This window comes from Pipistrellus hanaki (assembly GCF_964339955.1).
Source record: "Pipistrellus hanaki genome assembly, chromosome: 7".
Taxonomy (NCBI): Eukaryota; Metazoa; Chordata; class Mammalia; order Chiroptera; family Vespertilionidae; genus Pipistrellus; species Pipistrellus hanaki.
Window position 1 is genome coordinate 78,141,102 of NC_140509.1, and position 15,926 is coordinate 78,157,027.

Sequence of the window (15,926 nt, forward strand, 5' to 3'; positions counted from 1 at the left end):
GGTTGTTACCATCAAGGATTTGATAGTTCAGTGGAGAAGCAGGGGTATACAGATAGACAAGAATAATACAAGGCACTCTGGCTGGCCAAATCTCATTTTAGTCAATAGCTCTTATCCCCATCTTGACCATAGTCTGCATCCAAGAGAAAAAAGGATTTGATTTTCCTAATTTATTTTCTTATGCTCACATTCTGAAAGAACTAAAAACTGGTGGGAAAAATAAAGGACAAAAGTCAATTGGAAGCTAAAAGTAAGGAGAGGAGAAAAAAGATCCGGAAATCTAGAAAGTAATTGCAAGGTTACAATAAAGCTTTAAAAGATGGCTGTAACAGGAAAGGCAGTTTTGAAAATGGCACAAAGAAAAGATAGGCCTGCGGCTAACGTTCCTGCCATGATGGTGGGTTTTTTCCTTTCTTTTTTTTCCTCCTATTTATTTATTTATTTATTTATTTATTTATTTAGCAGCAGCTAAGACTAATTTTCTTTCCAGAAAAAAAACCATATGATAATACTTCCTCAGATGGATTTATATGCAAGACTCAGCTTGTAACAGCTTCACTTAATTTGAAATAGTTAATAGGAAAAAAAGACCCCTAACTCAATACTGTTATATATAATCTTACACCTAAATGTGCTTCCTAAAATTCTACACTCAAGAGATTCATCCTTATCTAAAAGTTTGGTGAATGAAACGAATTTGTTCCTAATTTGACCATCATCTCAAATATTTTGTTAATGACTTGCATTTTCAAAACCTGTACTCTATTTCCAATGCCTTTCCACTTAATTAATACAAAATTCACTCTAAAACTGTCAAAATATTGATAGCATGGGATTTTATATGGTAGAGGCATCTTGGAAGTCACCCAAGAAATTTTATTAATAGACAGTAGAGAAAGTTTTCATTTAAACATTAGCCCACAAAGAAGCAGTAAGGCCAGCATTACAATTAATCTGGATAAATATTGAAAATCAGAAATAACAACGGAAAGTTGGACTTGTCAAAAAGCCAGAAAAAGTTTCTGCTTATTTTTCTTTATAGATAGATAAGGAAACAATTTAATCAGGCACCTAATAGGATGACCCTCAGTTCTGGATGCCACACTTATCTTGATAGAGCATCCGGTTAAAAACAAACAAACAAACAAACAAACAAACAAACCTAATCAATCTAACAAAAACTCTGTATATTCCCAGCTGTTCAACTTATCTGCAAAGAAATACTCATTTCAAGTTCCCTGAGCAAGGAGAACAGGGGCTACTCTGGAAGTCTGTTGGAGGCCTGAGAGCCACCTCTGCGCTGCAGATAAGGCAAATTTCAGGTAGAGGCTGAAACGAACATGGGCAGTTGTCTGGAGTGAACTTGCTACCCTCTCTCAGCCAACGGGAAGCGATCAGGAGATTCTGTATGTTCTGTGTTGCTGACACACTTCTGCCTGCATTTTCTCTGACTTGTAGCTTTGAGAAGCTGAGATAGGACTCACCTGCATTACACTACCACACTGCACACTCTGCTTTCTTTGCTGCTCCCATTTTCCACCTTGACTGATCTCTTTGCTAACAAGCGTCAGCAAGCATCCAAGACACAAAAGAAGAAAGCCTGTGTGTTGCTTAGGGCGATCTGACTGGGTCACAGCCATGGTCCAGAGGAGGTAGCATGAAGACTGAGAAGGCTGGACAAGGCTCTTTAATCTCCAACTAGGGATGAAACCGAGCTCTTAGCCCGCTGGTGCCTCATCTGATTACTCGTTAGCTAATGGGACTTTCAGCACATCCACGAAGGACAGACCACATTTCCATTTTAGCTTTGGTATTAAACTTCTGGGTTGAGTTTTAATAAACTAATGACTTTAATGAACCTAAGCTTACACAAAGTACAAAGCCACATGGTTTGAAAGCGATTTCAAAGTATATTTATAAACATATCAACTAGACTATGGGAGGAAGAGAACGATTTTCAAGGGCAGCTTTCCTTTTTCTAGCTTTCCTAAGAGGATGGCAGGGGTGAGCAGAGGTGCACACGGGCAATCCTCACAGGTGGAAAGTGAAGGATGAAGTGACTGTAGCTTAAAGCTCTCCTGTTAGTGAATGTATGTGCCCGCCATGCAGTATGGTGGGCCTGGCTTCTGTCTTGTCCTTATTTCCTGGGAGAGCACTTTAAAAAAGTTCCTCTTTGTATATGCCTGAGTGCCATGTGGTTTCTACAGGTGCTTACTGTTGGCACTCTGGTCACTATTGCTCAATGACTTCACTTGGGCCTATTAATGATCAGAACTTATTTTGTTTTAACAAATAATTAAAAGTAAAATTTTATTTGAGCTCTTACAAAGAGATGTTCCACGGTTGTATCTGCAAAACAAGACAAAGCAAAAACAAAGATTCCATGGACACAGAAACCATGTCACTCGGGAGGTAAAGGAAAGACCTGGAAAAGAGCAGTTGGTGAGGTCCCCGAGGAAAGGGGGGTACAGGGCATGTGTGAAGCTCTTGGAGTTATCTGAGAAGTTATCTAAGTTGGGTCTCACTTGGAGAGCTGGGAGAAAAGATCAGAGAAAATGCAGTTGGAAGGAGGGAGAAAATAAGGTCAAAGTAGAAAGAAAAAAGATACAGGTGAAGAAGTTTCTCAATAGGTAGCAGGAAAGGAGTGTGCAGAACTCAATAACCAACAAAATGATGATTCTGTTCTAAAGTGAGCCAGTATGTCTCTCTTTTTCTCAAATTTTTGTAAACACACACACACACACACACACACACACACACACCTGTGAGCTGCTACTGCTCATGTGATAGGTCCTGCCTTCTGAACTTTTCTGAGAAGAACCAGAGAAGAGTGAGGGAATATTACTTTGAAGGCTTCTCCTGTGTAACTGATAAGCCAGGAACATTGCCTTCAAGCACTTAGGTGTTCCCAAGACTATCTCCAATGAAGGGAAGAAGTAAATAATCAAATATCTCAGACTATAGCTCAAAAGTAGCATTATTGCTCAAGTTTCCAAAGATGATCATCTTGCCAAAACAAGAGGGCTTTATTGGATATGACCCTGGCACTGAAAGAGGCATACCATTTGGAGACATGATAATAATAAGTGTTGAAACTAACTTCTGAACTGCATAAGGAAAAGAATTGGAGGATATTTTTAAGTGTTCTTAGACATAGCTTTAATGTAGAGGTTTTCCACATACACCAAGGATATGTGGCTACAATGATTTCCTTTCTAGTTCTTATTCAAGAACTAGATATAATTAAGCTTTTCCACATTTTTTACTCTTTAGCAGAAAACATCTAGGAGGGAAGAACCAGGAAATCTGAAAACTTAGTGGTTGCTTCAGCAGTCAATGCAACTGTAGCTCAGTCGAATAATAAAGGGCAGTGATTTGTCAGTCCCAAGGTTATGCGGCACAGGCTGGTAAATGTGAGGTTTAAGAGCTGTGGGAGAATTTCTATGTAGGGAGACTGGCCTGGCTATTTCAGCAGACAATTTATGCCTGGGGAAAAAATTAGAATTTTAATTAAGTTTGTTTAAACTGTCCTGAATACTCTGTAATGCTTAAAAAAAAATTCTTTCTCCCAAACTTCCATGCTCTGTGATATAAAATGCACATAAAAAGATAATCAACTGGCACATGTAAGTGTGCTTTCTAGACTAAGAAGGAATAAATAAGCCCAATTCTGTCTGAAACAGAACCAGTTTACACAGTTTGGAGGTTTTAGGCAATAGAGTAGTTTGAAGACCCATCAGTGAAATGCCAATTAAAAGAGTGAATCTTGGTAGCATCATCATTTCACTAATGAAATGAAATGCTATTATAGTTGTTTCTCAAAGTCCAATTTTGAAGAAGCTGATGTAAGTGGATTTGGGGAGACCAAGTTCTCTTGAGTTTCCACTTCACATATGGATTGAAGGGCCAACCCTTTGGGCAACAGTCTAGGAAGAGGAAAAACCCATCTGCTGAGTGTCTTGGGGTGGAAGGGAGAGGACAGCTCAGCAATGACAATGCATCTCTCAGCCACCATGTGTGTGGACCACACCTGGAGCTTGAGAGTGGAATGGTGGCGAGCAGAACCAGAGGAGGCTGGAAGTCTGGGCCTGGTGGGGATCTTGAGGGAAAAGGCTCTGCCTGATTGTGATCTATGGCTGCTGGGTCTGGGCCAGTTGCTATTCAAGGCAAGGAAACTAGACAGACCTGGCTCCGCAGAAATGCCAACATAAACAAGCTGATGCTCAGCCTCCTAAACTTGGCTCTGCCCTGAATTAACAAAATCATTTTTATTATTATTAAGAGTATTAAAAATGCAAAAGTTCTGCTTCTGAGTTTACTAAACTGAAAATAAATTGCCTGGAGAGGACAGAGATTTTTCCAAGTTTTTAGATCTGCCTTGTACCTGCTCTGTCTCCTACTTTTGCCTCTTCTCATTTCTTCTTTCCTTCTCTTTTCCCCATTTTTTTTTTAAGAAGAAAAAGGATAAAGCTCTCTGGTTAAATGCTGCAATATTTCTTTCTTCTAGGTCACAGCATGGGGAATACCAAATGTGGGCATGGCACACACTCTACCGTCAAACACCATAATGGGTTGTCTTTAGGGACCAAGAACACTTACCCCCGCTCCTCACTTCCCATTCTTTGTCCAAGTAGGAGTGAGAAAATAACCCCCAATTCATCTGAACTACAGAGAAAATAAATCAGCGAGTGCCCCAGTCAAAATACTAAATGGTCTCTTCATCCATATCAGAAAACCACAGCAGGGCTAAGATTTAAATATTTGGGAAATAACCGGTCATCTAAACAGCACTTTGTAAAGGAGAGAAGCAGCAGCCAGGGCCTTTGCTGCTCTGTGTCCTGACGCTGTCACCAGGTACAGGCTGTTCCGCCTTTCCAGCCTGATTTATGAGGCCTTTTGTTTGGTTTTCAAAACCAATTCATTTGGCAGCATAATTTGTGTAGTCAATCACATCTAAGGCCAATAAAGGTTTGTTGTTGTTTTTCCCAGGCAAATATCTTCCCCTGTGGGTAATTTCACACATGAGTACAGCAACAGGGAGCTAAAAATGGATTTCTGCCATTATCTTTTATATGACAAACAGACATTTTCACTTGGCTTGATGAATTGATAGGATTCCTCGTTTGTGCGGATTTCTATTCTCTGTAGTCCCACAAGTGAGGACCATAAAGTCAAGCCACACGTGGAATAAAAGGGGACAACTCTATAGGAGTGTCTAGTTATAGGTTCAGGGACAACGAAGGCTGGGAGATGGCTCCCTTTTGTCACCTTGCCATGCATCAGTCTTAGTATCAGGATTCAATAAAGGGACTATATTAGTGTGCAGGGTATACTGAGCAGTGGCCTTCATGCCATTTGGATTCTTGCATCACAAGATTATCTGTTTTCCTTCCACACAACATACAGAGATACACACCGGGCTGGATTATTAAGCTAGTGAAAGACAATTTATAGATGTGGTAGTGTTGCTATTCAACACATCTCAGAGAACCCTGACCTCATTACAATGGAATCAAGAGCTAGAAATGGGAGTGGCCCCACTCACTAGACTTTGACTAAAGCAGGTTCCCCTCAATAATGTGGATGGGCCTTATCCAATCAGTTGAAGGCCTTAAGAAAAAAAAAAAAAAAAGCCTGAGGTCCCTAAGAAGGAAGGAATTCTGCCTTTAGACTCCAGCTGCAATATCAACTTTCCCTGGGTTTCTAGCTTGCTGGTCTGTCCTTCAGATTTAGAATTTGTCAGCCTCTACAGTAGTATGAGCTAATTCCTTAAAATAAAAGTCTATTTCTATAGATATATGGATATAAATACACACAAACACACACATGTCTTTCTGACTATGTTTCTCTGAATAACCTAATACAATTGATGATTTTTTTTAAAAAAAAAAATCTGTTATACAAGCTCTTGATGCTGATGTAAACTTTCATAACAATTTCTCTCCGTGGCAAGTTTTAGAAATGGGGTGTTTAATAATCTTTCCCAGGAAATAGAAAATGGTGGTTCATAGTGTGGGCGTTAGAGTCAGAATTCTGGCATTACATCTCTGTTTTTAATTTCCTTTGGTGATCTTGCAAAGCCTCTTACCTCTCCATGCCTCTAGTCACTCACCAGTTAACTAAGGATAGTAGTAGTGTGTTGCACATAGTAAATATCCAGTAAATGTCAGCCATTGTTAGCTTTACATTACAAAGAGTAAATGCTAGAGCAAAACCAGATATAAAAACTCTCCTCAAGAGCCATTTCTGAACCAAGCTGAACTGCAAATGCATTTGTATAGCTGACTATTAAAAAGCATCACAACAATCAATCCATCGGGAATGGGAGGCTTTGTGTCAATGAAAATAATAAACCCCAGCCTCAGAGGCTCAGTGTTTGGATTTATTCATGTTCAGTGTTCTTACAATGATGCATAATTACAGACCTCACCGAAATCTCCATAAATTCCTATTCGTTTTCACCTTATTTATTAATTTTGAGCAGCTACTCCCCCTTGGCACATATCATACTGGAATACCCATGAGTATATGTGAGTTAGCAATTTATTTTGCTTCCTTGGTTGGTTAGCTGAAAAAGTGGCCCCACAAAATGCATCCTAATCCCTGGAACCTTCAAATGTTAGTTACCCTAGTTGGAAATAGGTCTTACGGATGTGATTAAGTAAAGAATATTAAGATGATAGATTTCCCTGGGCGCTATGGACTGAATTGTGCCTTCTCCCACCACCCACAAGTTTGCATGTTGAAGCCATGACTCCCATGTGGTTGTAATTAGAAATGGGGCCACTCAACAAACAAAGTTCCTGGACCAGATGGCTCCACAAATGAATTTTACCAAATATTCAAAGAACTCACACTTATCCTTCTCAAACTATTCCCAAAAATTCAAGAGGAGGAGAATTCCAAGCTCATTTTATGAAGCCAGCATTATCCTAATTCCAAAACCAGATAAAGACACTACAAAGAAAATTACAACCTTCTAAGAACAATCTACATCTCTATTGCACAGGTGAAGGACATAAATCCAACATATCTTTGAACAACCTTAATGGATTATTGATGAACTAAGAAGCTGTTCTTTCTTAATTTGTAGCAATGAATGATGATCAAGAAATACAACCATGGCTGCAGGATGGGGAAACCCCTTGACAAAATGAAAAATGAACTCTCTTAAAACCATACTGGAATCTTTATTTCCTTCTCTTACATTTACCCAGTGATGGCAGGAAAGACAGAAAAATGAAATAAATGGACAAGTAATTTGTTGCAAAGAATATCATGATATGAAAGCTGTCAAGGAAGAAATCATATTAGAATTTTAATGGTTAATCAATATTTTTTAAATAAGAAGTTCAGTACATGATAGATAGGTGGCATGTTCTCTTATGTAGTCCTCAACACTCACTTTTTAATTCTAGAATATCACTAAGGAACATTGGCATCGGGCCCAGGATATTTAGTTATTCCATAAAAAAAATCTTCAACATCATTATTATTATATATTCATATATATTCATATATATTCATAGGATTGCATGGAGTGCTAGAAAAATGCGACAGACATTCAATGATACTGTTTATTTTTTCCTCTTTAAATTAAGCTTGGTACCTATTATAAAAATAAAATAAATTATGTAATGTCTTAAGACTTTGAAACAATATGAAATTTGGGTTGTGATACTGTTATATATTAGTAAACACATTTTTAAAAAATCAAAATCTAGAGGTGTCTCCTAAATTTGACATTCATGAACTCATATGGCCGCAACCATTTATATGTCTCTCTCTCCAACCAGCTATAGCCACCATTCCTCATCACCAAGCTATAAGGAGATTTGTCACTTGGAAAGAACCTTCTTTACTATCCAGTTAGCCTCTGGATATTATGGTTTCTTTTCTCTGGATACACATAATTATGGGAAAGTTAATTTGATAATTGGTTGTTTTGTTTTTTTAAGACAATTTAAAAATATATATATTTTATTGATTTTTTACAGAGAGGAAGGGAGAGAGATAGAGAGCTAGAAACGTCAATGAGAGAGAAACATCGACCAGCTGCCTCTTGCACACCCCCTACTGGGGATGTGCCCGCAACCAAGGTACATGCTCTTGACCGGAATCGAACCTAGGACCTTTCAGTCTGCAGACTGACGCTCTACCACTGAGCCAAAACGGTTTCAGCGTTTTTTGTTTATTATTATTATTATTATTCTTGTTGAACCTCCATGTTCCTTTGAGATGTTTCCTAAGCCATCCATCAGTTCAATCAAAGAAGAATCAAAACAATGACTTGCTATTGTGGGAACTAGATTTCCCCCCGCTTTTTAGCTAGTTTCATGGACTTGAGATGCAGAGTCCACATCAATCAAAAGCTTTTTTGCTTCTTATGTGAAAGTTCCTAGATAATGTTTAGCCTAAAAAATTGAAGTTTAACCTCAAATGTGTCTTGTAGAAATAAGTCTTTCATTGAATAAATAATTGATGAACACCTACCATGCCAGGCACTGTCCTAGACACCAGGGACCCAGCATAGAACAGTCATGCATGACACCTGTCATCTGGAGCTTAATTCTTATATAAAGACAGTCCTCTCATTTAAAGGTGGGACTCGTTAATATCCAAAGGAAACACCAATACAATCCATAACCGCTGAGACTGCCACAGGGCAGAGGGAAACAGGGACACTCCTATACACAAATACCTGAACTGGCAGCCAACATTGACATTCAAATTAACGGAGCTGCACTGCTAGGGCTGAGGCCCCACACAATAGTTTAAAATGTATTTATTTTTAAAATAAAAACACATCCCAAATATATTTAAATGAGACAAAACAGTAGGTATAAACTGCCTTAGCGCTTAGCAATATAAGGAGAGAAGAGTTTAACTTTATGTAAAAATAATGATAAAAACAGACACAAACACTTCAGTTCTTTGTGTATAATTCTGAGGATAAACCATTTAGACCCTTCTAATCAGTGTCCAGCTGCAATTCTGTCGCATTTTTTAATGGCAGAGATTCATATTTAGATCCCCGTTGTATTTGAGGAGATTGCTAACTTTATGTGTTTTTGAACTGAAAATAGCTTTCTGGTTTTATGATTATAAAAATACATGTTCACATATTGCTTTGGTAACACATAATTTATGCAATGCTTAAAAGTGTGAAAAACATGAAATATAAGCATAAAAATTCTGCCCTCCTTACTAATGTCATTATTTATTGAGCGTTCACTGTGCCAGACATTGCAGTAAGTGATTTACGTGTACTCTTTCATTTCTGTACAAGGACCCTGATGCTACCAGTTATATGGTATCCACTACTGTGACCTCAATGTTGCTAATAGGGAAAGAGAGGCTGAGGGAAGCGAAGGTCTGCACAAGCTGTAAAACTGGCAACATCGGGGTTCTGTATAGAATTCAGAGGGCAACCCTGGATTTTTCTTTTCACTGGCCTCTAACTGACATCTGGCACTTCTTCATTATAAACATGAGCAGTGACCTACATTGGTATTAGCAGCACCTTAGATACTTTCGCTAACACAAATCACATATATGTGCATGTCACCTTACAATCGCAGCAGATCTCTCTAATATTGCTTATACTCATCACTGCTTCGAAATGACGGTACTTATTAGATGTGATTCTACATCTTGTGACTTGATATAGTACTCTATCATCAAATTGTAAAATACTGTGATTATTTTAATCGGCTGGCTTTATTTGCTATGTATTCTATGTTAGACATTTAAAAACTCTGTGAGGGATCACTAGGCTTCCCCAGACTGCCAGGGGGTCTTCCAGCACAAAACAGCCAGGAAGCCCTCGGTAGGCACTGAGCGGAAACTCCCACCCAGGCCGTCTGACTTTGGGATGTGGGCTCCGGACAACTCTGCCACCCTGCCTGCCTGTGGACTTGGGTTCGCGTTTTGGTGAATATACTTTCAGATTTGTCTCCAATTTGTAGGGACTTAATTAAGTGGTGACAAACTCAGGGAAAACTCCAGGACACCCTGTTAAGAACTGAACCTTTCCCACTTCTTCAGACCCTCAGACAGGCAGGAGGACAATGAGGCTTGTCATTATCTGAGGGAGCAGCTCAAGGCAACAAGGAATTGTGCCCTCGGGAGTGGAACAGGTCACAGGCCAAGCTGACTACAAGTGTAAACACATCAGAGACATTCTCAAACAGAAAGAACTCAGAGATAGGACTCTTGTGGGCTCTTTTGGAGAAAAAAGCACCCAAATTGGTTAATGATAAAATCTAGCCATTCATTAGATCAGAAAGAACTGAGTACAATGTTCAATTCAAACAAGACAAAACACAGTAGCTATAAAATTCCAAGAAAAAGAGAACTAACCTAGGAAAGCTATCCTTTGAATACAAATATAAGAAATGTTTTCAAGAAAGCAAAGACATGGAATATATAGCCCCTATGAACACCTCCTGGAAGGCCCAGACAAGCCCAATGACACTCCTGCAGTGATTCTAAAGGCTCCCTTCTTCAAGGCACATGATCACCACCTGCTGGAAAATACTCCCTGTCAATGGGCAAATGGCGCTGTAGGCAGCCTGTACAACCACCCATGGAAGCCTACTTCCTGACAATACCAGCCAACTGAGAGATAAGCCAAAACAAGGAATTCAGAAAAGACGAGTCTGCATTTCAGAGATGGGTGGTTTAGCAAATGCGGTAAGTATGGAAATGTGGCTTAACGACCACAGCAATTACATTGATGGAAATTAACTATTAAAAATGGATAATATGAAAACATACACAAGAAACCAGGAAGTGAGGGAGAAACAGTATTATCTTTTATAGAAAGTAGTGAATAAAAACTCTCAGAACTTTAAGGACAGAGTTGAAAAAGCCTCCCACTCATAGAAGCCTCTGGAGATATGTAGAGTGATGGCTCTACTTCAGCCTTTAATGTTTGATCCAACCTTTGCTCTTTATCTTTAGCAAACTGGTGCTCTGATTTCTGTGAGGCCGGGCCATTCGTGCTCTGGTCCAGAGTAGGGGGATCCAGACAGTTTGCTGACAAAATTAGGAGCCTGAGTGTGCAGGAGAGGGCCAGACTGTGCACCTGGTGACGAACACAGCCAGTGCATTCTCCTGGTTTTTCAGCTAGCTGGTTTTTCTCAGCCACAGCCCAGTCCAACCACAAGCCATTCCATTAGAAACATCTGCAACACCTCTCTCTCATTTCTTTTTTCCTCACAGCTTGTCCAGAGGATGTGATTCCAAAAGACCTGTTTGATGTTGCATTTATGAACAGATTCACATAGACGGAATTTTGGCTTCTGGGTAGAATTCTAGACTTGCCTCAAAATGTGTCCCCAACTTCTCTAATCCTTTCAAAATAGCTGGCAAATAGGAATTGCTATTGTGGCAGAGGCTGGCTATTTTGCTCACTAAATCTATTTTCTTTTCTTTCTGCACAAATAGCTTGACCACATTTCCCAACCTTCCTTCAATTAGGTGTGGCCATATGACTGAACCAACAGAATGGGGTGGAGGTTATGGACACCAGTCTGGACAGCAGGGGGAGAATGCCCAGGGCCTGGCCGTTTTTTTTTTTTTTTTAAGGGCCAGGCGTGTGGGATCTCCATCACAACTATTCAGTGCAGATGTTGTAGGGCAGTGGTTGGCAAACTCATTAGTCAACAGAGCCAAATATCAACAGTACAATGATTGAAATTTCTTTTGAGAGCCAAATTTTTTAAACTTAAACTTCTTCTAAGGCCACTTCTTCAAAATAGACTCGCCCAGGCTGTGGTATTTTGTGGAAGAGCCACACTCAAGGGGCCAAAGAGCCGCATGTGGTTTGCGAGCTGCAGTTTGCCGACCACAGTGGATAACCTATGTGGATGACATATAAAGAAATAGGCATGGCTGTGCTCCCATAAAACAGGGGCTGGCTCCCAGGCGTAGTGTGCTGATCCCTGCCTAGAGGACGGCAGAGTTGCACAGTGGAAGGAGCCTGGGTTCCTGAGTGGCTGTGTGGGAAGCGTTCCCTCCCCCCTGTAGAAGCTAGTAACACTTACCCTACCTCGTTCAGCAAGATGGAAAGCTCCCAGGACACTGCACCGAGTTCCCAGGCAGGGGAAGCCAAGTCCAACTTTTCATTGCCCTATCGCCTTGGTATTTCAGGTGAAATGCTTTGGGGCCTCAGGGAGACCAGTTTCCCCGATTCTCTACTCATTGGTGACAGTTTAAAAAATAGGAAAAGAGTCATAAAAGCTAACTATTAATCTAAAAAGTAACCCATTTATAACTATTTTTTAGGAACCAGGATCTGAAAATTCATAGCCTTTTAAGATGCCATTCTTACAAAAAGAAATACGAAAGGCTACTCAGGAGAGGACTTTTCTAAATGAGATGTGTCGTGTTGCTTTTATGCACATCAGCTGCCACAGGCAGAGGCCGCCCGCCCTGGCTTTTCGAGCACAGTCCCGTTACTGAGCTCACTCACTGCCACAGAGGACCCACTGGGTGGCCTGGCTCCAGAGTCTAATCCACGGCTAAGGAGAGGGTCCACGCATAATGCATTCTCTGCCAACGCTCTGGCACGGGCGCTCAGATGGTAAGGATGCTTCAGATTGCTGGTCTATTCACGTAGCAGTGGTTTGGCATCTCACCCTTCCCACTAATCTACCTTGGTGTTCTTGTCATCTTTATTTATAGAGTTAAGCACCAAAACAATACCTGGCACATAGCAGGCATAGAATAAATATTTCCTGGATGAAGATCTTTTAAATTTAGTGCATACTAATGTCTTATTAAATTAGTTTCACGTCCAGAGTTACTAAACCTTACTTGCCAAGTCTCATAAGAACAAGAACACCACCACCAGTCAACACCAGTAAGAGAGACAGGCACACGTGGGATGTAATTTTCCGTGGCCGGCAGAGAGGGTGGGGGTGGGACCGGAGCTCCACACCTGTCCTCACCGGATGTAATCTGATTGCCGGAATAGGCAGCTGGCTATGTCAGACCCTTGCCTAATTCTTGGTCAAAAGTAACCGTCAGCAATCATAAAAAATTTTTATCTGGTATAAAGATGAGATTAAAACATGCAACATGCTTTCTAATGAACGCATTCAGATGAAATTCTTTTTTAAAAAAAATTGCATGAATCATGTTACCCAGAGTAGTTGAAATAGCCTTCTTGGACAAATAATTTTGAAATTTTTCTCTTTTAAAAAGAAATAGTGAACATATGGATAATAGAAACATTTTTCTGATACATGAGGATAAGTTTGATGGAGCCCTTATTTCCCTAACATATTATTGTCTGTGGCTTCCTGCTGTTCAGTGTGGGGAACCATAGAAACCAATGGCCTATATGGTGTTTGAAGGGACTTGGACTTACAATGTTCATTTCCCCCCTTTCTATTAATTTCTTGTTTATTTTGATACAGCTACAAGAATAATCTCTTCTTATGAAGTTTCTTTCAATTTTAACTATTACAGCAATTCTGTGGCGATATTAAGCCTTGAAAAGGTCACAGCAAAATGTGTGAAGCCTATTCTTTATTAAAGGGGATATCACATATATTCAGGATTGGCTACTATTTTTTCCTGAAGAATGACCAGCACACAAATGCATATCATGCAATAACTTATTTTAACAACCCTTGAATGTTTTGTATTTATGGCTATGAACTAAAAATTATAAGCAACGAAGGAATCAAGGAATTCAGTTGAAAATGACTGACAACATACTTTCTAAATTCTCATGCTTAATCACCCCCCCCTTTTTTCCCCTTTCAAACAAGGAATAAGAGAAAACTCACACAAAATTATTAAAAGCTACATCTAGTTACAAAATATTAAAATAAGATTTATATCCTAAATCTGGGGATAGAGATGTCTAACCCTGACTACACATTTAATCAGAGAAATGCATCACTCTTGATCACCATCTATACATTTCAGAATCCCTTCCAATACTCCAAAAGGCAAGACTCATCACCTTGAAGTTTGGAGAGAGTAAAAAAACTGGTCCAAATTACTTAAAGGGTTATCAGAAACCATGATTCAAACCTAGGATCCTTTGACTTTGCAGTCACACTTTTTTTTTTTGCCTCACCATATTGTTTGAATTCATACTTCACACTGTAGATACTGAAGTAATCCTCCCACCCAATTCATTTTCTACCCATGTAACTTAGTGGGTTTTTTTTTGTTTGTTTGTTTGTTTTTTGAGGAGGGGTGTTTGTTTGTTAAAGTCACAACTACTTTAAAAATCATTTGGGAAATCAGCAGAGCACACCATCTGTAGGTGGAGCATGTGTTCATTGCCCAGATGTGGCTTCTACAAAGCACATCCACATGTCCCAGCTAGCTTGGCTTGGAGCCATGCACCCTTATCTGTCCTGCAGTGAGTAATCGTTCTCCTGTGGTAGGCAGAGTAACGGCCCCCAAAAGATGGTCACATCCGAATCCCTGGAACCTGTATTTTATTTTACTTAGTAAAAGGGACCTCAAAGATGTAATTAGGGGTTTTGAGATGGGGAGATTATTCTGAACTACCTGCGTGGCCAGTCACACAAGAGAAGCAGGAATGGCAGAGTCGGATTGGAAGATACTAGACGGATGGCTTTCAAGACAGAGGGAGGGGCCAGGTGCCAAGGAGTGCAGCAGCCTCCAGAAGTTGGAAAGGCAAGGAAACAGATCTCCCCTGGAGCCTCCAGAAGCCGCACAGCTCTGCTGGCACTTGGTTTTACTTCAGTGAGATTTCTGACCTCAGAATTGGGAGGTAATAAATTTGTCTTGTTTTAAGCCACCAACTATGTGGTAATTTTGTTACAGCAGCCAATGGAAACTAATACCCTTTCCATTTCAAAAGTGCTTGTACAATTAATTTAAGAAGAGAGAGTTTATAACTGGTCAAGCTCTGACCTTGAAAAGCCAACACACCATTAAATTGGAAAGCTTCCATATCAATCTCGGCCCTGGCTAGGTGGCTTAATTGGTTGGAGTGTTATGCCATACACCAAAAAGGTTGGGGGGTCGATTCCGAGTCAGGCCACTTACCTAGGTTTTGGCTTTAATCACTGGTGAGGGTATGTACGAGGAGGCAACTGACCTATATTTCTCTCATATCAATGTCTCTCTCTTTTTCTGAAATAAAAGTAAAATATCCCTGGGTGAGGATTTTTAAACATCTCTTCCTGGGTTTGGGTTTGAGAGGTCACTTAAGCCCACTAAATTTTTTTCCCCCTCTATCATTTCCTTGGATTGCTATAGATTTACTGTTCTGGATTTGATTATGTGGTCAGGTAATAACAGAAATAAATAACCACTTCTTGAAAGTCTTGTAAAATGCGTTCACAGGAACGCGATCCAATGCAGATAGTCTATTTCAGAAGCAGGTCATTTGCTTCCCGGGACGCGGGCTTTATTGCTCCGTCAGCATGGCAGCCAGCACAACAGGCAGAGAAGCGGCAGACAGTGGACTGATGGAGGCAGGGGGAGGGAATGGATTTTTTCCCAAGGGTGGAAAGTGAGGAAAGGCAAATAATCAATGGTGCGCAGGAGAGCTTCCTTTAATCATTGAGTTCTGCCTGGGCAAGCAGCATCCTTTCAAAAGCCACAGATATTTATGACCAGACCAGGAGGTAGTTTGGAGTGAAGACATCGTGATTAAGTGAAAGAAGAAACTGTAACTGCAGAATGTAATTAAACCAAATGGGATCTCAGAGGTCACTGGTCCAGCTCAGCACCGGAGTGCAAGGCCCCTCACCTCGTCCCTCTCACATTCTCCTCCAGCTCCTCCAGCGAGCGGAACTCCTGCCCCTTGATTGCTAACAAGGTTCCTTTCTATTTAGCTGTAATCTTATGGCCTTCACCCTGTGGTGCTAGTCCTACCTGCCTGCAGCCACATGAGAAAATCTGAATCAGCGGCTCTCAATTCT

The 15,926-nt window shown here is 40.3% G+C and overlaps 1 protein-coding gene across 1 annotated transcript in view; it reads right to left on the reverse strand.

Moving 5' to 3' along the window:
- SLC35F1 (solute carrier family 35 member F1) overlaps window positions 1-15,926 on the reverse strand; it is a 261,374-nt gene that overhangs the window by 4,321 nt on the left and 241,127 nt on the right. The gene's annotated exons all lie outside the window — the stretch shown is intronic.